This window comes from Cyprinus carpio, chromosome A12 (assembly GCF_018340385.1).
Source record: "Cyprinus carpio isolate SPL01 chromosome A12, ASM1834038v1, whole genome shotgun sequence".
Taxonomy (NCBI): domain Eukaryota; kingdom Metazoa; phylum Chordata; class Actinopteri; order Cypriniformes; family Cyprinidae; genus Cyprinus; species Cyprinus carpio.
In genome coordinates, this window is record NC_056583.1 from 17933517 (window position 1) to 17953523 (window position 20007).

The 20007-nt window shown below is 38.9% G+C and overlaps 1 pseudogene; it reads right to left on the reverse strand.

Annotated features, from left to right (window-relative positions):
- The window catches only part of LOC109086320, a 39659-nt pseudogene extending 20523 nt beyond the window's left edge, over window positions 1-19136 (reverse strand).
- Window positions 19137-20007: the final 871 nt, after the last annotated feature.

Here is a 20007-nt window from a genome sequence, read left to right on the forward strand (position 1 = left end):
CAAAGTGTATTTAGCATTGCATGGAAATATAATGCAAACGAATGGATAAACCACAGCATGACCATCATTATTATTTCCTGAAGCATGACTAATTCCTTTAGACGTTCATACACTCGCTGTTCTCTCACCATTCAGCTGTGAAATGATGGACTTGAGCCTCCGCACCATCTCACTCATCCGTAACCTCTGCTGCCGCCCAATGAGAAGAGGTTTCAACAGCAGAAGGAGGAAAATTGCACCCGCATTCACTAACTCTATGCCTTGACTGAGACAACAAAAGAAAGAGACTTACATAAAAAATATCTGATAGCTAAACTCGACTATGTGATGTTTTTTGCACTAAGGCCCACCTGCCCACCGGCTGGCTGCCATGACAGCACACAAACCCAACAACCACAACCAGAGTGAGAACAGCTCCCGGCCAATGGAAGCATGAATGCCGGTTGTTCATGGTGAAGGAAGCTCTTAGCCCATTGCTCCTGTAAAACAAAGAGGGAAAACAAAAATCAGGACAAAAGTAATATACCATAACTATGTTGATAACATTGCATTCAGGAACAGACCTGTATGGTAGATTTACGCCTGCTGGATTTCTGGTGTTGCCCCCATAAGTTGGACAGCTCATTGTCCCGTAGGGTGCAGAGAAGCCTGAGCCTTGGACTTCAGTCCCAGTGGAGTCGCCTCCTCCTCCTACAGCACAACCGGATGTCACAGTAAGTTCAAGTTGGCCACACAAATTGTCGGCGATGACCGACAGAACTCTGCTTTGCTTGAAAGTGAAGAGGTGTGCTTCATACATCGCTACATTATTTTCTATAGACAACGGACTTGTTTTGCCAATGAAATTTGGCCAAAATTTACTACTGTGACCATAACTTAAGAGTGCCGTCCTGTTATAGACAATAGCTCCTTTACTACAGATTATAAAACAAAACACACACAAATCGTGTTTTACTAATGCCCTTACAAGTGTAAGAGAGTTTAAAAAGCAGAAATGTGACACTTGTATTGTCATAGCATTTCTAACAATTATAACATATACATATAACTGTAAAAATATATATTTTTTGTGCACTGTTGGGTTGGTTGTATTTAAATTTATTGCCGTATCAGCTTCACAGGCTATTCAAACATTCAAACAATATAATAGTATTTTATAAAATTCAACTTAGAATTAAAAAGAGTAAACAATTTTGTATATACAACTCTTTAAAAGATCCTTTAAATCTAAGAGTGTATGCCACCTGCGTACTGCTCAGAATTTGCCCAAATGGCATTACCCTGAGTTTTAGAGAGACACAGAGGAGAGGAATTGTTGAATAAAGTCGTTATTTTTGTTTTCTCCTCTTTGTACAAAAAGTATTCTCGTCGCTTCATAACATTACAGTTGAATCACTGAGGCAGATGGAGTATTCTGACGATGCTTTTTATACTTTCCTGGACCTTGACACTGTTATTTACTTGGGCAGTCTATGGGACAGTCTCAAGCCTACCGGTTTTACATCCAAAATAACTTAAATTGTGTTTTTCGAAGACGAACAAAGCTTTTACGTGTTTGGAACGACATGGGTGATTATGACAAAATTTCCATTTTGCGCGGAGTATCCCTTTAATCTGTAACGTTTCATCATGACATTGTTAGTAAATAACCACCAGTTGTTGTTTTTTTATTAGCTTTATTCACCAGTTGTTCAACTACTGACCAAAACATTGAGGGAAAGCAGACGCAGTTACACAAACCTATTTATTTAGGCAGAAACTTTCCATCGTTCAACAGTGCCTAGTATGGTCACAAAAGAAAAGTCTCTCTCACTGATGAATTCTTTGCTATCCCTACCAGTAGACTTCTGGGACGGCCGGGGTCCTGTAGTAGCAAAAGTGAAGGCCTCAAGCGCTATAAATAAACACTCCACGTTCCCACAGCCAGAGAGGCACTAAATCCCTGCACGAGCATCTCTCACACATGAAAAAGCAGGGATTTACTAGGTAGCACATGGACACATTACGGATAAACCACTCAAGCCCTTGAAAAATGGTCATGGAACATTTTACACCCACAGAGACGCAAAGAAGAGTGCACATGCACCTGGCCATGGCACTCTCACCTGTTCACACAGCAGTACTCAAGATTAATCACACACAAACAAACAACAAGATGGTTAGCCTTTCACACACGAGACCGAAAACACTGTATGTCAGACAGTCGGATTCAGACAGATCACAAAACAACTGGGTTTGTTACCATAAGTGTGCACAAATCCACTCACTTTAATCGTCCAGAACCAGCCCCATTTTTCAGGATCATGGCTATGAATATTCCCTCTGCTGCAGACAGACTAATGTACGACTGGTGTGTGTGTGTGTGGGTTGGACACGATGTGCCAAGGTGTGCTACGAGATAATGTAAGTGCTGCTGTTTCAGCACCATCGCACAGACTGGACATCACAGTCCCTCTTCCTCTGCGCGTTCAGGACACATCCCAGCCACACTGGTGTAGTCTGCGCAGCTAAAAAAGCTTTGCAAAACTAAAACCAGTACAACTGACCAGAGAAAGATGAACACACAACCGTTCTTTTCAACCAATAACAGTGTGTAGGTCTCCTGAAAACAGTTAAGCTTAAGAAGAATGAATAGAAAATAAAGGCGATTTTGTGAATTGTAGTGTTAATTAAGCTGAGAGCTCTGCAGAAGCAGCTGCGACACAACGCCTGAAGAGAAACAGGCAAAAAGGGTGTAAAATGACAATTGAAAAACTGACAGGGGCCTGAGCGGATGTATCAGGGTTGAGGAGCTTTTGAGAGAAAGAAGTGGAGTATGAAGGTGAGGGAGAGGGGCTTGACAGACAAGCAAAAGCATGGTTGTGCCCCTCGCCGCCCTGTCCAGGTCCGGCATTCATCCATTCCAGCTGACACAGCAATTTACAATCCTAGCAGTGATGGGGCACAGCAGGACGAAAAGCATCCTCAATGAACTTCACAACCTTACTAAAGTATGGATCAAAAATGATCAGCAATGATAATGAACAATGTCTGTTTCAAATATTTTTTTATGCAAAAAAATAAAATCTAATTAAATACTCAAAAATTATAAAAATAAAATACTACATTGATGTGATATAAAAAAAAATTTAAAATATATATATATATATATATATATACAAAATTGAGCATAAAAATATAAGATGTGTATGTGGTTTATATTATGCACAAATATAATTTCTATTTCTTTTTTTACCATATTCCAAATGTAATCTAATCCACACTAAATGATAAGTAGCCTATATTAAGTAGTATATTATACATAAATTAAAATATAAATAAATCACCTTTTTTTAAAAAACGTATATGATATAAAACTGTTTTATGTAAAACATATAATATACTACTGCCTTGAGTACCTGACAGATAATTCTGTTTTTCAATGTTTTATATATGGTGTTGTAAAGTAAAATATATTCAACTTCTGGAAATGCAGCATAGCACCCAAAATATCACTTTACCCCCCGAAACTAGTCATGCTATTAGCTGTACTTTCATTTGAATCATTACTCATTACCCTAAACAAAACTTCACATCCTCACTGAACCTCACGACCTTGCAATGCACTCCAGATTGCAGGGTCTGAGTCAGATCCCCCCTGTTCCTGACCACAGAAACAACCATCCCAGCACACTTCCCCAACTCAGCAAACTCATACAGGTAAGTCCAAGAACTAAGAGCCGGAACACAGCAACATCATCACTGCCAATTACATATAATGACTTTAATGATGCTGTCAAACACAAGCAATGTTAAAAAATAAATTCAGACAAAGGCAAATTTAGACATTCAAGGCCATGCACAAGGTTGTTTGCATGAGTTTTCAATTGATGATAAAAATAATAAATATGCAGACTCAGCATTGCTGAAGCCCAGGGTCAATGAGTTTGAGTTACATGAGAGTAATTAATGCATGCGGCTGGATGGTTGTTTCAAAAATGTGACCATAACGAATTATTAATAAATTCTCCCATACAAAACAGTAAGAATATTTATTTATTAAACATTATTATGAGACTAGTGTGATCATGAGACTTTTACATGTTTCTTATCCTGTAGCTCCATTGCAGATGCTGTCTCTCACCTACTCTGTCGAGATACCCAGAGCTGGTATTTACGGGCCACACTTGTCTCGATCCAGCCCTTCTGGCAGAGGAAGGCAACTGTGGCCCCCAGCTCCAAGACAACCGCACCTGCGGCCACTGCCAGTCTGAGGGACGGATGGTCGGGGCTGTCGTCGAAGCCCAGGACTGGAATCAATAAGAGGGTGTAGCTTCTCTCTTCTTACATTCAAAGGGATCTGATCAGGCCAGAAGGAGAGTTACAAAATGAGTTATTACATATAATCAATGACTACAATTAACAATTCATTATCCAAGTCAGGTTTTACATGCTGTAGTTATTGGAAAATTTATGTACTCATGGTAGCAGTATTCAAAATCATTCAGAATTCAAAATGGTAAATCAGGATTCAAAATAAATACAACAATGTTCCCACTATTTGACTGTATCAGACGATGATCAGACTGGCCTTTTTGCCTACTTCCTCAATTTCACTGACACACAGCACACAAGAGTGCAATAAAGAGCAAGCGCATGTCTGTAAATAAGGGTAGTTGGCACACAACGTTTCTTTTTTTAATTTTAGGTTAAGTTATGGCAAAGTTTAATGGTCCAACAGTATGACAAAAGTACAAATATCCCTCAATTAACTACGGTTAAAAAACCTGCATGTATATAATTAGAAAAGAATAAGCAACAAATGTGGGGTTAAAACACTAAGATGGAAAATTATAATAATTCATTAAACCTTATTTTATAAAATAAGCACATACAGTGGGTATAGAAAAGAATCACCCCCCCACCCTCCTTTACAATAATCAAATTTAGTTGATTTGCAGCCTGAAATACTACAATGGACACAGTTTTTTTTTTTATCCAGCTGTATTTATCCAACTTATAACATCCAAGTGAAAGAGATAACACCAATAGGGCTGTGCGATTAATCGAAATCGTAATAAAATCACGATTTGAGGCCCCCGGGTGCGCGATTTCTAAATCGCTTTATAGCACGGATTTTCCGCGGGCCCGACCTTCCGCAGTATGCGATCCGATCCAATCAGAATACAGCGCACCTAAGTGGAGCGCGAGAACAGAGAAAGACTGGGCATATCCAGGTTCAACACACTGTCTGTGATCCGAGCCCATGTTAATGGATTAAACGTTCAAACTGCACGCGGTAAAAGATCTGTGAACCGAAAAGGTTAGACAATGAAAGGTGCGAAAACAGAATAAATATCTAGCGCATGAGCATAGAGAGAGTTGTGAGTGAGTGAGAGGAGACATGTTTTTAAGTGTGCGCACTCTCTCGGATGAGAGCAGCGTGTATCTGAGCACGTGTGTCTGGTTTTGTGACAAAGTAAAGAAATCTCGTGCGAGTGGAGAGATTCTTGCTCGCGCTTATTTTAATGTGCTTTCGCGTTACAATAACGCGCTCTCGCTGCAGCTTCTGCACCGCATACACATACTGTATCCGCACTGCAGACGGAGTACGTGTGAACCTTGGGCAATAAATATATTTCAGCACCTGAGGCACCGCTACAATGAGCTCTATGACCAATGCATGGCAAAAAAAAAAAAAAGCCCTGGACACGGGATTTTGCAACCTGGAATTTGCAGCCTGGAATTGCGTAGGTCTAGACATTTTGTTTGACATCTTTTACTTAGTGATTATTTTGACTTATGTCTGTTCTAGAGGCATGTTACAAGTTTTTGATAAAGCTCTCATTGGGTTTTCTTTTGGAAAGATGATTTTCAAATTTATACTGAAGGCATTTATGACTGGTAAAAGCATGTCTGTGTGTGTCAAAAATCGTGATTAAAATCGATCGCAAAATTGATTAAAAAAAATCGTGGTAGGTTTTTTTTTTTTTTGGTCCAGATCGCACAGCCCTAAACACAAACATCTCAGAAAATAAAAATTGAAATTATAAAACAGAATCACTGACTGTGAAAAAAAAGGCTAATTCCCCCACCTAAAAATGACTTGTAAACTCAAATCAGGAGCCCAGACTTAAACCCCAGTGAAAATCTGTGGAATGACTTGAAGACTGCAGTCCACTAACGCTCAGCAATCAAATTTAACTAAACTTGTGCAGTTCTGCAAAGAAGAGCGGGCAAATATCGCAAAGTCTAGATGTGCAAAATTTAGTAGAGGACATATCCCACACACTAAAGGCATTAAAGCACAAGGTGGTTCAACAAAATACTAACACAAGCAGCTGATCCTTTTTCCACCTCAGTGATTCTGCTTTTTTTTTTTTCTGAAAATCGTGGTGTGTATTTTCACTTGGGATGTTATAAGTTGCACTGAGTAAACACAGCTGGATAAAAACAAAAACTGTGTACCAAACGGAGATCAATGAGACAATGACAGTCTTAAAATTAGACAAGCGAAATAAGATAAGAGTGCCAGCAATCTGCAAAAACAGCTTTTGCACTACAACCTTCAAACAAATGCATAGGACAATTTAATCATTAATCTGTGGGCTTCTAGGTAAGAGGCTGACATTTGCCAACACATCACTAAGAGTTTGGCTTATTATTTGAGAAGGACCAGCAACACCTCACCAGGAAACTTACTCCGCACTCAGCCGAAGATCAAAACTGGCTCACTGTAACTGTCATTAACCAGCGACTGAACCATCACTTACATTATCTCATGAATCCAGAATATTCAGCAGAGAATCAGGGGCTGACAGTATTCCACAGCATACATAAGTACTTTTTTACCGTATTTCCTGAGGCGACTTTAATATTTAACCCTACAGAGAGTGAAATGACAAGGCAGGATGCATCGGAACAATCACATCAGCAGGTGGCAATTTACAGCAACAGCTTTTCATTTAGATGTATTTAAGCCCATCCTAATGAAATATAATATCCCAGAGGTTTTCCGATTATTATTACACCTATGTTAACGTGAAAGGCAGCTCCCCCTGTTGGGCATGTTTATCGTTTTGATCAAAGCTTGCGAACCTGAAATCAGAAACCCCCTGCTGTATCTCCACTTGTTGAAAATGAAGCTGTCAAAGTTTACAATCATTTTAATAGACAAATAGTAATTACAAACCACCATTCTAGAAACACATGTAACACAGCGGGTTCATGTTACCAGATGTGGCCCGGGTTTAAATGATACTGTCTACGGGGAAGCTTTGTTCAGATCAACATTAAATCGACGTACATTTACGTTATAGAGCTGCAACCATTACGCGAACCCGCAAGTGGCAATCGGTCATCATCAAGAGCGGTTTTAAGCAGAATCAAAGTAATATTGGTACTCCAAATCCTTGGACTCCCTTCGTATATGACGGCCTCATGTTAGTGAAGATAAGGGCTTGGTGTGTTGTGTGTTAGGGGACGATGTAGTGGAATCTGATTGTTTCAGTGAATATCGAAGGCGGGATTTGCCTTGTTTTCTGTTTGTGATTGTCAGTACTACAGGGAGGGGTATTCAGCTTGCTGTTGTCTGGCTCATGGTTTTAGGCGTATTTTACCCGAACACTCAAATGAAACCTTTGATGTCATATGGGTTTATAATAAATGCAATATTTTAAATATCGTCTTCTTTAAATATTGTAGCTGCCCACGCAAAATGCAAAAACAGACAGAGAAAGGACGAGAGATAGGCTACTAGTGATTTTTATCGAAAAATAATGAAAAATACACTTCAGAAGACATTTATACTTTAATACTTTAACACTTTAATATTTTAACATCTACACAAACTAATCAGTTTTTTTTATTTGGAGGCAAATAATTAAACAATTATAACACATATACAAATAGATGCAGCCTTATAATAAATATAATCAAATCACCCCATTTAGTGTAGAAATTCATAAGCTACTAAAATCAAACACACCGATTATATTTGTTTTTAAAAAAAAAATGATTAATTCAATTAATGCTTAATAAATCACTAAGGTTCATCCCGCAAACAGTTCAGAAATGTCATGATAGTTTTTTATAGAAAATCGTACCTGATACATCTCTTCGTCCGTAGTATCTTTAATGCCCCTGAAGAAACCCTGGCTATAATGAATATAAACATTGTGGTTTAGTCAGTACCTGTATCTTACATCAACGTTCTTTGTACAGCTTTCTTTTTTTTTTTTTTGTTTTTTTATATAACGTCTTAATATTTCATGGCATGAGCCATCTTGACTTTAGAGTAAAGTCATGGGTTATTATGTGAGGCGCTTTGCATATGTTGGTTTGTTTAATGTGGGGTTCCGGCCCGACTGGACAAATTGGCTGTAGGGGGGGTTTCACACCACCTCTTCCATAATCACAGCATGGGCGTGGCACAGCTCTTGTCGCCGGAGTACACAAACAGATCCAATCATATAGAGCAATCTCATTAATTAAACCAAAAATATTACTAAGCCCGGCTCTTGAATACTGATTGTATTAATCTCCATACGAACCTGCTTTAGACTGAAGCTGAATCAGTCTGGGTTGAGTTTGGCCACTAAAGCTGATCTCAACTGATGGCAGCTTGTCTTTCTTGGGACGGATTGAGAGCAAGGACTGCCGTCCTCCAGAGACATTCGTCAAACATGCTTTCTGCAAAGTTCGTGATTCTTTAGTTGTGGTCGGGTATGGTTTTAAAAACACAAATTAAGATCAAAACATCATGGTAACTGACAAGATGTCATACCTCGTGATTTGGGCTCAAGATTTTGATTTCACTTCATAGTTGACTGCGACCAGGGAGGGAGAGGGGCTAGCTTGCGATTACTTACTTTCTGAGCAGGTGAATACATCAAATCCAAAGAAAGGCAAGCAACTGACAGCTCCTGGAAAGTTGAAGAGTTTGTTTATATGCATAAGGATGTGAAAGCAATTACTGAAAATGGTTTTACAGCTGTCTGGAAACATTAAGACAGGTTTGTTCACTCACTGGATAAAGCGAGCTTTGCATCAAGATGGCCCAAGGGGCCTAAGGTAGAAAACTGTGCCCGTATAGTATCAAGAAGTCTTTCATCACTGAGCCGATCCTCCTTTCGGGGAGGTACTGCTTTTTACCTCAGCGCTGAAGATAAAAAAAATTGATTACAAATTAATCTAAACTACTATATTTAAATTATGGTTGTACATAGTGTCATATTTAAACCATGCAAGACTTTGAATATCAATTCAAAGTTTCACTTGAAGGTTTAGGGAGATGGCGAAACACAATGTTTGAGATAGGCTTTATATAAATTACTTTGGTAGGGTAAAGCAGTCCCGCCAAGGGCAAGGTGGTGAAGAGGCGGTCAACAGATGCCACCTGCTTGTAGCTTGTATTGCTGTTCGGGCAGCAACAGCTTCCCTGTTTCTTTCAGATAATTGAGCCACAAGCTAAAAAAAACATAGAGATGGCATCCAGCATACCATCACATAAAAGGATATATATAAAACATAATTTTTTCAATTTTTTTTGAAAAGAAGTTTCTTATGCTCACCAAGGCAGCATTTATTTGATCCATAATAATTGTGAAATATTATTACAATTTAAAATATCTTTTTTTATTTTTAAAATATTTAAAAATGTAATTATTTTTTCTGATGGAAACAAACTGAAATTCTTTCTGCCAGCCTTTGTTTTCCCCGTCTTCAGTGGCAAGTGACTCATTTGTAATATGCTGATTTGTGTGCTCAGTCAAAACATTTGCTCACTATTATCAATGCTGAAAACAGTTAATAGCTGTTTTCGTTGGAATTGGAAACTATGCAATTTTTTTTCAGGATTACCTGATGAATAAATAGTGGTCATTTATTTAAATGGGTGTTTTAAACATCTTTTGTAGCATTATAAAATTTACAGACACCAAACTTTTCTGAATAGTAGTGTATACATTTCCAGAAATAGATCTTGAAACTCTTGATATGTCAATTAATGTAAAACAAGAGTTTGTGTTATGACTAAATGGAATTCAAAGTTGACTGTGTTTTGTGTTGTACCAGCGTGGGTAGTGGAACTCCATATAAAGCTCATTGGGTTAAACTGGACGTGGCTGTTCACCAGATTATTCGATGAAAGGAGAGGGGATGTGTGTGAGCCATCATCCGGGCAGGCAGTTCAAACCTATACTCCAATCCAGAGTGAATTGTCGCACGTTGGTCACACATCCCCTAAAAGAGAGTGTGGGTCAAAAAAAACACCAAACAGTCATGAAAGGCAACTGATTGACGTGATTCAATGTGGTTCTCTCTGAGCATAAGAGTGACTAAATCTATCTTACCACCAATCCTTTCTTAGTGGCATGGATGGAAAATTCCTTCACTTCTGCTGGATTTATGATGCCCATCTCAGTTTGCAAAAGTCTTGTAACCACCTTCAAATATGCAACCTACGAGAAAAGCATTTCATGTAAGCACACATTTCTAAATAGAATGAAATAGAAAGGAACAGCCCTCAACTTACACTAAAGCTGCGAATCTTGCAGAAACATTGGTTTCCCACCAGGGCAGCATGATGGGCATGCCGCCGAGAGTTCCTCCCAGCCTGCAATGTGCTTCAGATGTATCAAGGCAAAGAAAACTATTCACATGCTTTCATCTTTCTCTGTTCACCTATTTTTCTTTTTCTCATCAATGCATCCTTCACTTACCAAAATGGCCTCCATCTCTGAGTGTGACTCCGGGCAAATGGTACCTGCGTCCTCCAAAAACGAGTGTCCGGTTTGAGATTACCTTCATGCACACACTATGCCAGTTCTATATCGCAAACATTATATTCACAAAACCCTATGCCAACACAAAAAACAAATATACTGATTGTAGATCTATGGCTCATATTGAGTCGTGGCGTCGTCATTGAGATCAAGGCTATGCTGTACTAACAAATTCACTAGTATAAGAAGACTATCAGGGGAATACTGTACCTTGCAAGAGGGATGTCGTTGCTTTAGCCATCCTGAAAGATGGCCTCCAAGGTGACGTGCCTCGCAATATGGCAAGGAGAGTGCCTTGCGAACAACGGAGAGAATCCTAGATCCACGCAGATACTGAAACAAGAGCAGCCCAGCGCACCGCCTACAATTAACCTCCCTAGAAAAATCACGCAAACAATGATGCTACCCTTCAAAAAGTTTACGCGTCCGTCAGTCTGTCAAATTTCATGAATCATTAATGACTACAAAGCCTTCAAAAGAGATGGAAATTAAAATTGTAACATTGTTTAAAAAAAAAACAATTTGTTTCGCCCCCCCTGTAACCACCCCACTCTTTACAGTCTCGCGGTTTTATCCATTTACAATGTGTACCTTTGCAAAGTATACTACTAAAAAAAAAAATCTATTCTGGAATGGCTAGTGTACAACATATTATTTACTCACTTTGACTGGGGTTTTCTGTGCTGTAGTCTGCTTGATGAGCTGACAGGTTGATAGCTAGAATCTCATCCACTTGCAGGAACTCCCTTCTCTTTTCCCAGTCACTATCGTTGCAACCAAACATCAAGTTGTCATGCTTACAGCCCGTATGTATACTCATAAATTCATAATTACCTTTAAAACACATACAACTGTAGGGATTTGGATTGGGGTCTTGACCACTTACCTGCAAAACTTGAGAGTTAATACAGTCACTCTACTGTCCCTGCATTTTTTCTTCAGTAGGCCGGACTCCTGCCCATCCAACATAAACTGCCCATCAAAACTACAAAGAGATCTATGTTGTGTCAAATACTTGCTTCTCTCATTGGTCATCTTGTGATCAAATATTGTTGGTATATAAGCCTGAATATAATGACCACTATTTCCCACAGCCCAACCAATTTTATGTATAAGTACCATAGCACTGCCCTTCTTTTTAAAGGGATATCGTCCCATCCATCAAAAAATGAAAAGATTATTGTCATTAGATCACTTACACCTACCCATTCTCGTTTCCAAACCCGTTAAAGTGCGTGCCGTTTTGTCAATTCTGTGAACACAATTAAGATATTTGGCGATGAATATGAAAACTTGGAGGCTTGAATATTGTTACTGTGTTCTATCATAAGATGCTATTTAGCATATGCATTTAAAAATAAAACAGGCATCCATGATTGCTATGGATGACGAGAATAGGATGATACACAGAATAGCAATTCACAATTAATAAATAAGAGTGATAATGAAGACACAGAGGAGACTGTTGACAACCTCATGACTTTATTTGAAATAACAGTCATTATGTTTAGTTTCTTCGCTTACAAAAGCTGTGTTGCCCCGCTCGCTTCATATATACCCAGATTGCACGTAATCTGATGGCAGATGGAGATTCCGATGACGACTTTCATACCTTTTATGGACCTAGACCTTGACTGTGTATTGTACTGCCGCGCAGTAATATGGGAACAGACACAGGCACCGTCCCGCGTGTTTTCATCCAAAATATCTTAACTATTGCGTTCCGCGAGTAGTACAAACAGCAGCCTTTTAACGGAAGTAAAAATAGGAGTACATGTGAACGGACATGGGGGGTAAGTGTTTAATGACAATATAGTGCAGGTCATTCGTGGAATGGGAAGTATCACCTTATAACGCTCTTTTTTATTCCTGCTTTTTTCTATTACTCAAGCTCTATTAGAATTACAAAGTCAAATCATAATCTCAGTTTTTTAATTTACATATAAATGTATTTTCTAGTTTACTATTGTCGTATATATTTAATGTGTATTTATCAATGTTGAGTAAATTGTGCATTTACGGTATATGTCATAGTGGGATAATGACCGAAGAGTTATTCTCTCATTTTTGCAAACTTTCTTTGCCTTCGTCATTTTGGGGTCCTGATGTTTATTTGTCACATGAGTCCCACTGGACTGGTTACTACTAATCGCAAGCCCCGATAACCCAAAATGCTAATGCTGTTGTATATAATAAGGAAATGAGTTTACATGTGATGTATATTGTTAGTTTTTATTAGTTTCACTGTTACACATGAAGTTTTGCACAGCACACCCAGACGATTGAGATCATTCGTCTGAGAAAATGATCAAGTGATTTCCTGAATTGGGATTTCCTTAATAAAGAGAAAACAGCCAACACAAACACTAGAGTTAATATAAACGTATAAAGCCCCAGCACGTGCCATCGAGCCTGGGAGACTAAAGAGATGCATACATACTGGAGTATATTCCACCAGTCTCTATTGAGAGAACTTTGTGTCTTTAGTTTCGTTTCTGCAATAAAAACGACGAGAAATAAATCATATTGCTCATTAGTTGGCGTTTGTGAAGTATGAAAGTTGTCAAACTCATCTGTCTTTCCCGAAGATTTACACCTGCTGATAGCCTATACCGACTGAAGAAATTCTTGCGCGTTGAACTCCAGTAACCATGATCAAATACTTCTCGCCACGTTCTGCGATTCATGATCTCTGCTGATGGACCCACTTGATTCCACACTTATTCACCTGCCAGAGACACTTTTTTTGAGCGGGAAACAGGACTGCGTGTTGCGAAACGGATCGCCATTAGCCAGGTATGCTGGCCCCAGGGCTCGATTGACAGAGCCATAGGTCTTTAGTGCTATGGCTGACGTGTACCAAGTGGCAGTGGGCTACATTCATTGCGGAAGCGCAGTCCAGGCTGAAGTTCTCATACTCTTTTTCCGCTCACAGCACTTGGCCCGCTCCATGAGTGCTGCCCTGTGTGGTCAGTTCTGGATAACGTGTGGCGGCCACTAAGGCTGACATGACGTCCTACCACCACGTGAAGAGAGTCCAGAACGGCCGCCCTAGGGAACCAATCATCATCCGCCACAAAAGCATAAAAACACAATAGTAAACATCTTTATCCGGTTTTATATTGAAAAGATGTATTAAATGTTATAAAAAGCTCACCCCTTATTTCTATTGATTTTTTTTTCTCAATATCGGTTGCGATTAAAATGTTCCCTTACTAACAAAATACGAGTTCCAGGGGAAATAACACTTGTGCGCCTAATAAATGAAAATCTAATACATATCCTTAGTGCATTAACAAATTAGAAAGCCTGTTTTTAATGGTCAGACATGTAAATTATTGGCTCAACCACCAACCAAGCTTTTTTTTTCTATTCTGTCGTCGCTAAAGGGTGTAGAAGATTACGACATCATTAACTTAAAGTTTATCATGGAGATAAACAATCTGAAACCGTTTTTCTAAGGTTCTCATCTCACCGTCACTCCTTGAGAGGCCATCCATGTTCAGGGATTTTGATGACGTCGCTTCCCTCTAGATTGTAAGGTCAGCCAAGCTCTTGTGTCATCTGCCCACATAGCTCTTCCAGCGATCAAATAGTCTGAGTTGCCTGCAATAAAGAATCAGTCAATTTTCTTTTTCTGGCAAAGAAAATTAAGATGCACATTTATCATTGCCCTTGGAGCAAATTTCCTTGATACTTGAGCTGAAATGTAAGAAATTTAATGTTCTTTACTCCTCCCTCCACCGCGCCAAGCTGCGGTTAATTTACATGAGGACCAGTAACGATTTGCAAATGGTTCCAACCCTACAATGCTTGTTCTTTCAAATTACGTGCACGATCAGCGAGAACACTTGGATGTAGAACAGGCAACTTCTAGCTGCCTTGCTGACAATAGACAATTTTCATCTTTCTGCACACCCATGAAAAATGCACGTTCAATTTAGGGAATAAGACTGAGAACGGATGATCAAGCTATCCACAAATGTAACCTAAAAGGCGCCATAAAGAAATTGAAGATCATGATTACAGAACAATAGTGTTAACGTCTTTACTACATGCGTTAAAGTACAACATGACAGCCTCAACCATTTTACTTCTAGTAATTGTAGCTGAAAGAGATAGCGAAATTAAAGAAAATATACCAATACAACTTGGACCTCAGCCTCGCTGAAACAACTCCAGGCCTCTCTTTTTCGAACTTAATATATACTATATATACAAATGAGAATGCACGGTATTTAATTCATCTCTGGATATGTTTGTGATTAGATGCAAAATGAGGTCTCTGCACATTACCAGCAGCTGAAGGACTCTTTTGTCTCCCATACCTACGCAATAGTGCTGTTGAGAAATTGAAAAAAAAAATGTACTTTTTTTGCTTCCTTATGCAATAAAATGTACTGAACTGACCATTCCTTAATAATGACCATGAAGTGACCCCATATAATATAAAAGAAAGTTACACAAACCCAAACTTTTTAAAAAGTAAACCCCCCCCCGTTGGCTAGACCTTGTGATTACTTGTTTAATGCATAGTCATAGTATGCTTGGCCCTTTAAAATGAAAAAATAAATGCTACATGTAGTATACGCGTTAGTAATGCACAAGATATTAAACTCTGTGAGCATCCGTATATCTGCACTCCATGAGGAGAGAATGATGCAATCACTAGCAAGCGGGGGGGGGGGAGCATGGCTGCCTGTGAGATTGATTCCGAACTCCTCATTACTCAAAGTGATCACTACATTTCCAGCCCCCCTCTTGCGTGCTGTCTACTGACAAAACCTTTTTTTTTTTTTGTGGAAAAACTGCCAAGGCAGCAAAAACGCATAAATAGTTCTATAGACTCCCAGCAACACTAGAGACGACTTTTATAACTACTACTCTTCCAATGTTTGGGGTTTCAGAGTACAGCTATTACAAAGAGTACAAGCAACAAATGTTAGATTTCAACCTTATAACTTTCACTATGACTTTCAATCTTTGCCATGGTCTTACTCAGTCAGTAAGAATGGATATCCATGCTGTACATTTTCACATGACGCCAGTGATTCTTCGCTTACACTTATGAAGTGAGTTTTTTATATAGAGAAAAAAAGAATACACGTAGGTTTTCTGTTAATACTATGTGGATTACAGACCTAATTACCATGGCATGCTGTTTGTATAAGTAGTTCATGCACAGAGTTTTGAACTATGTTTACACATTAGCCATATAGCGAAATTAAAACTCAAATTAAATGATTGATCACAAAAAAAAAAAAAAAAAACAAAAAAAAACCAGGTTCAGCCCCGATGTGTTGGTAACCACAACATTTCTATCCACTAAACAGATTGTTACTGTAACCTGTGCGCTGATCTGCAGTAAGTGTAGATGTGTAGTTTGGTTTATTGGCCTTCGCAAGCCCTTCTAGCAACCATCAGACAGTAATGATTCCGCGATTGCGACACTCCCAGAACTCTGCGAGCATCTCCTCCTCCGGTCCCAACCTGTGAAGTCACAACAATGCAAAAACATTTCTGAGTGCTTAACAAATTTCTGTATGCATTTTCTGTGCATTATGGAAAGAAGACCATAGTTATTCCCCTTCACATTAAAGAGACGTGAAAAGTAATTGCCCCAGACCAGTATGATCTCTTGCTTAAGCCCATGACAAGTCTTTTTCCTAGCATATTTTTTTCATCATCTAGTGACACTGATATGGTTCTGATATGGAAGCTCTTGCTGGTAAGAGAAAAACAAAATTTTATACAAAAAATCCATAAAAAAAAACTAGCTGAAATGTCCATTAATAGTTTATCTGAATTATTAATAGACAGATACTGGTTTTCACATTATTAAAAAACCATCATTTGTCATACCCAAAAGGTCTTTCACTTTTACGCCTTTCTTCACGCTGGAATCCTCAGACAAGAATCTGCGAGTAAGTGTGTCGCGCATGAATCTGCAATTTACAAAAACAGTAGACAATTTGAGGTGTATATACAAATATATTCATTTTTGCATTGTATACAGAACAAATGCCATGCAATGTTTGCTACTGACCCGCTCACACAGCAGTAAATTAAGAACTTGTTATGGGTTGGGTGAATCGTTTCCCGGGATCAAAACAGCTGCGTATAAGAAAGCACAGCAATACAGTGAGTACATGCCTGTACATAAGTTTACAGCCCAGAAGGCAACTGGTGATAAACCTTATGTAGGGGGTCATGCAAAGTCACATCAAGCTCTCATTGACTTAGTTAATTACCTCCTTCGGCGCAGGAACGATGTTTGCCAGGCATACTGGTGGTGAGAAAAGTAAACACTGGCAGAGAATCTGTGCAACTGGGAGCGCAACACTCCTCCTCCTCTCTCCATCCTGTTGAACTGATCTTTAGAAACACAGCAAAGGGTGAAAGTTACATATAGCAAGTGCATCTGTCTACCTTATATTTGAAAATTTAGAAGATAGAAAGCTGCACAGCTTGCTTACAAAATTTGCATATGTCTACTTTAATTTCTAAAGATGAATATGTCTGTAGCTGCAAATTAAAGTATTTTGATAGATCTAAATAATCCAAACAGAACAGGTGAAGAAGTTGCTTGAATTTGTTTTGTAAAAAAAAAAAAAAAACACTTGGAAAATTACTTAATAATTTTACAGTTTTTCTAAGAAGGCAGCATGGAAAAAAGTAAGAAACATTTCCCTTAATTATATTAAAAAATTACTCATAATTGTTAATGTATTATCTCAAAACATAAAAATAACCCCAAAACCTAAAAAAAAACCAATAAAAAATGTTATTAGTTTCAAAAACATATACATAGTACATGAAATCCATATGTATGATGACAAAACCTTAAATAACAAAAAAAAATATGACAAAAGATTTCCACTTAAATTTTATTTGCTGAAAGGAAACACAAATGAAAAAGTAAATAAAAAATACTTATACTTTAATAAAATACCTATTTTTCAACATCTAGAATATTTTGATTTACCAAGAAGAAAAAATAAAGCATCTAATTTATTTCTTTGATCATTATCCTTCCTAAACTGATCAGTTTTCAACATCTGGGAATATTTTGATTAGAGAATGAGAAAAAAGAAAAAAAACACTTGACAATATTTCGTTAACAACTGTGTCCATGTCTTTCATTTTTAATGCAATAGCATAATGTCAAAATCCACTCAAACCTTACAAATTTGTGATTATTTCATTTCAACCCCATGAACAGTTAATTGTGCCCTAATTATGGTATAATAAAAAAAAGGGTAAGTTATATGATTTGTAATATTTTTAATATTTAACCCGAATATCATTATGACTTATTTGATGTACTATGTGTACTGCATATATGGTAGAAGCATGACTCATAAAAATTATTGTGAGACATCACTTACTAGTCCACATGTTGGATGTACATCAGACCTGGATCTGGGTCTGGGAGGGCAGATTCTGGGAGGGTGGAGGAGGATGGTCCTCACGAGCTCGAGGCAGCGAGCATTGCGAACGCTGTGCAGCCCGACAAAGGATCAGCTACTTAGTGAACGCCTGCTGGTGCTGTTTCAATATCGTTAAGAGAATGGCACTATGAGCCCATGGGACTCAGCAGGGGCTGCTGTGAGAGGTGAAGGAGGCTCTCTTCCCACTGTTTTCTGCAGCACAAATAATACACAAAAGATTCATGTGGTCAACTTCTGCATCCTTGACTTTGAACTTTGACCTCAAAAAGTTTATTATGGCTTTTTCACTCAGAGTCCGGGTACATCATCTACTCTTCTCTATTGATGTGACTAGCCAGGTCCCTGCAGATTTGAGATCGCGCGTCTAGAGCCTCATCTTTGGGGTCATTTTTTCTTTAGAAAGTGCCTTGGCCCGGAACCCTGATGCTGATGATCAAAGTTCCACAGTTATTCCTCTTCTTACAGTCTCTAAAATCCCTCCAAGTTAAAAGGTCAAAAAAGCAACATAATATCATGCAACCAGCTTTCAGTTTGCAGCATGGGGATCTCTGCAGCCATTAAGTCATGTGTGAAATCACAGCTAGCAACCCATTTTACTCCGTTAGCCCACAAAATATCTAAAGGCCAAACAGGACACGTCACAAGAAAAACAATGGCAAGGGCTTGATTTTATCCATTGTGAATTCACTGGATCATGAAAAGAGGGGTCTCTAGGTTGAGCAGATGTCTTGCTTTAAAATAATTCAGGTCAATGCTTTACCCACCTGACATGCTCGAAGGCTCTAGGGTTCTGGAGAGAGGCCGGCTCTGTACTGGCTTGAGTGATCTCTCTAATTTTACTATTAGGAACTTCTGGTTTTTCGGAGATGTTGGTTCTGGAGTGAGATTCTGGTTCTGGGTTCAGTTGGTGGGGGTTTGGCATGTGTGAGGGATGGTTATTCTGAATAAGAGCCAACTGTTGGGAGTGGTTTCACTGCCTGTGAAGAAGAGTTTATCTAACTTCAAGAAACATTATTTTGGATATGATTTTATAATAGTTAACACACTATAGATCTCCAAAAAGACATTTTAAACTGCTTGAGTTTAAATTAAAAGAAGTTTATCCACTATAAAACTTATTCTAGGTGTTGTGACAAACGATTCTGACCTTCAGTCTTTACTGGTGGAGGTGATTTGGCGTTGTGTCACCGGTGGAAGCGGCGTATCAGTGGGCTTAGCGAGACCTTTGGTGCGCGGCTTTGGGTGGTGCTTCTGACGTACATAGTGATGCATAAAAAGATAGTGAAAAATCTAGCACTTTTATGCAATTTTACTTTTTGCCATTTTAAAGTTTTCGCTCTTTGACAGTGTGCACTCACCAATCTTTTGAAAAAAAATCCCTTCTTCTTTTGAAGGTAAACCCCCCTTGAACTCTTCCGGGAAGTCTGTCTCAGGCTGTGCCTTAAGTAGTGCACAATTAATAGCACTGTAAAAATCTGAAGCGTAAACATGACGTTAAGAAACACAGGCACTGGTCAATCATTGTGCTTGTACCTCTGGCCTAGGCTGCTGAGCTTTGCGAAGAGTCTCTCTGATGGGGCTTTTTTGTGGGGTCTGAAGGGATGTTTCTTTCTACCCTGTGGGCGGCTTCGGGGTCTGGGTGTAGGGGTGAGTCTGAGGGGCGTGACTGAGGTGAACCGGTGCAGCCGTGGAGGAGAGTCCGCTGCGCCGCTGACGGTTGGGGGGGGGGTTGAAGTGACTCGTTCTCCTGTGACGCTTTTCCTGGCTCTCTTCTCCTCTCGCCCGTTTTCGCG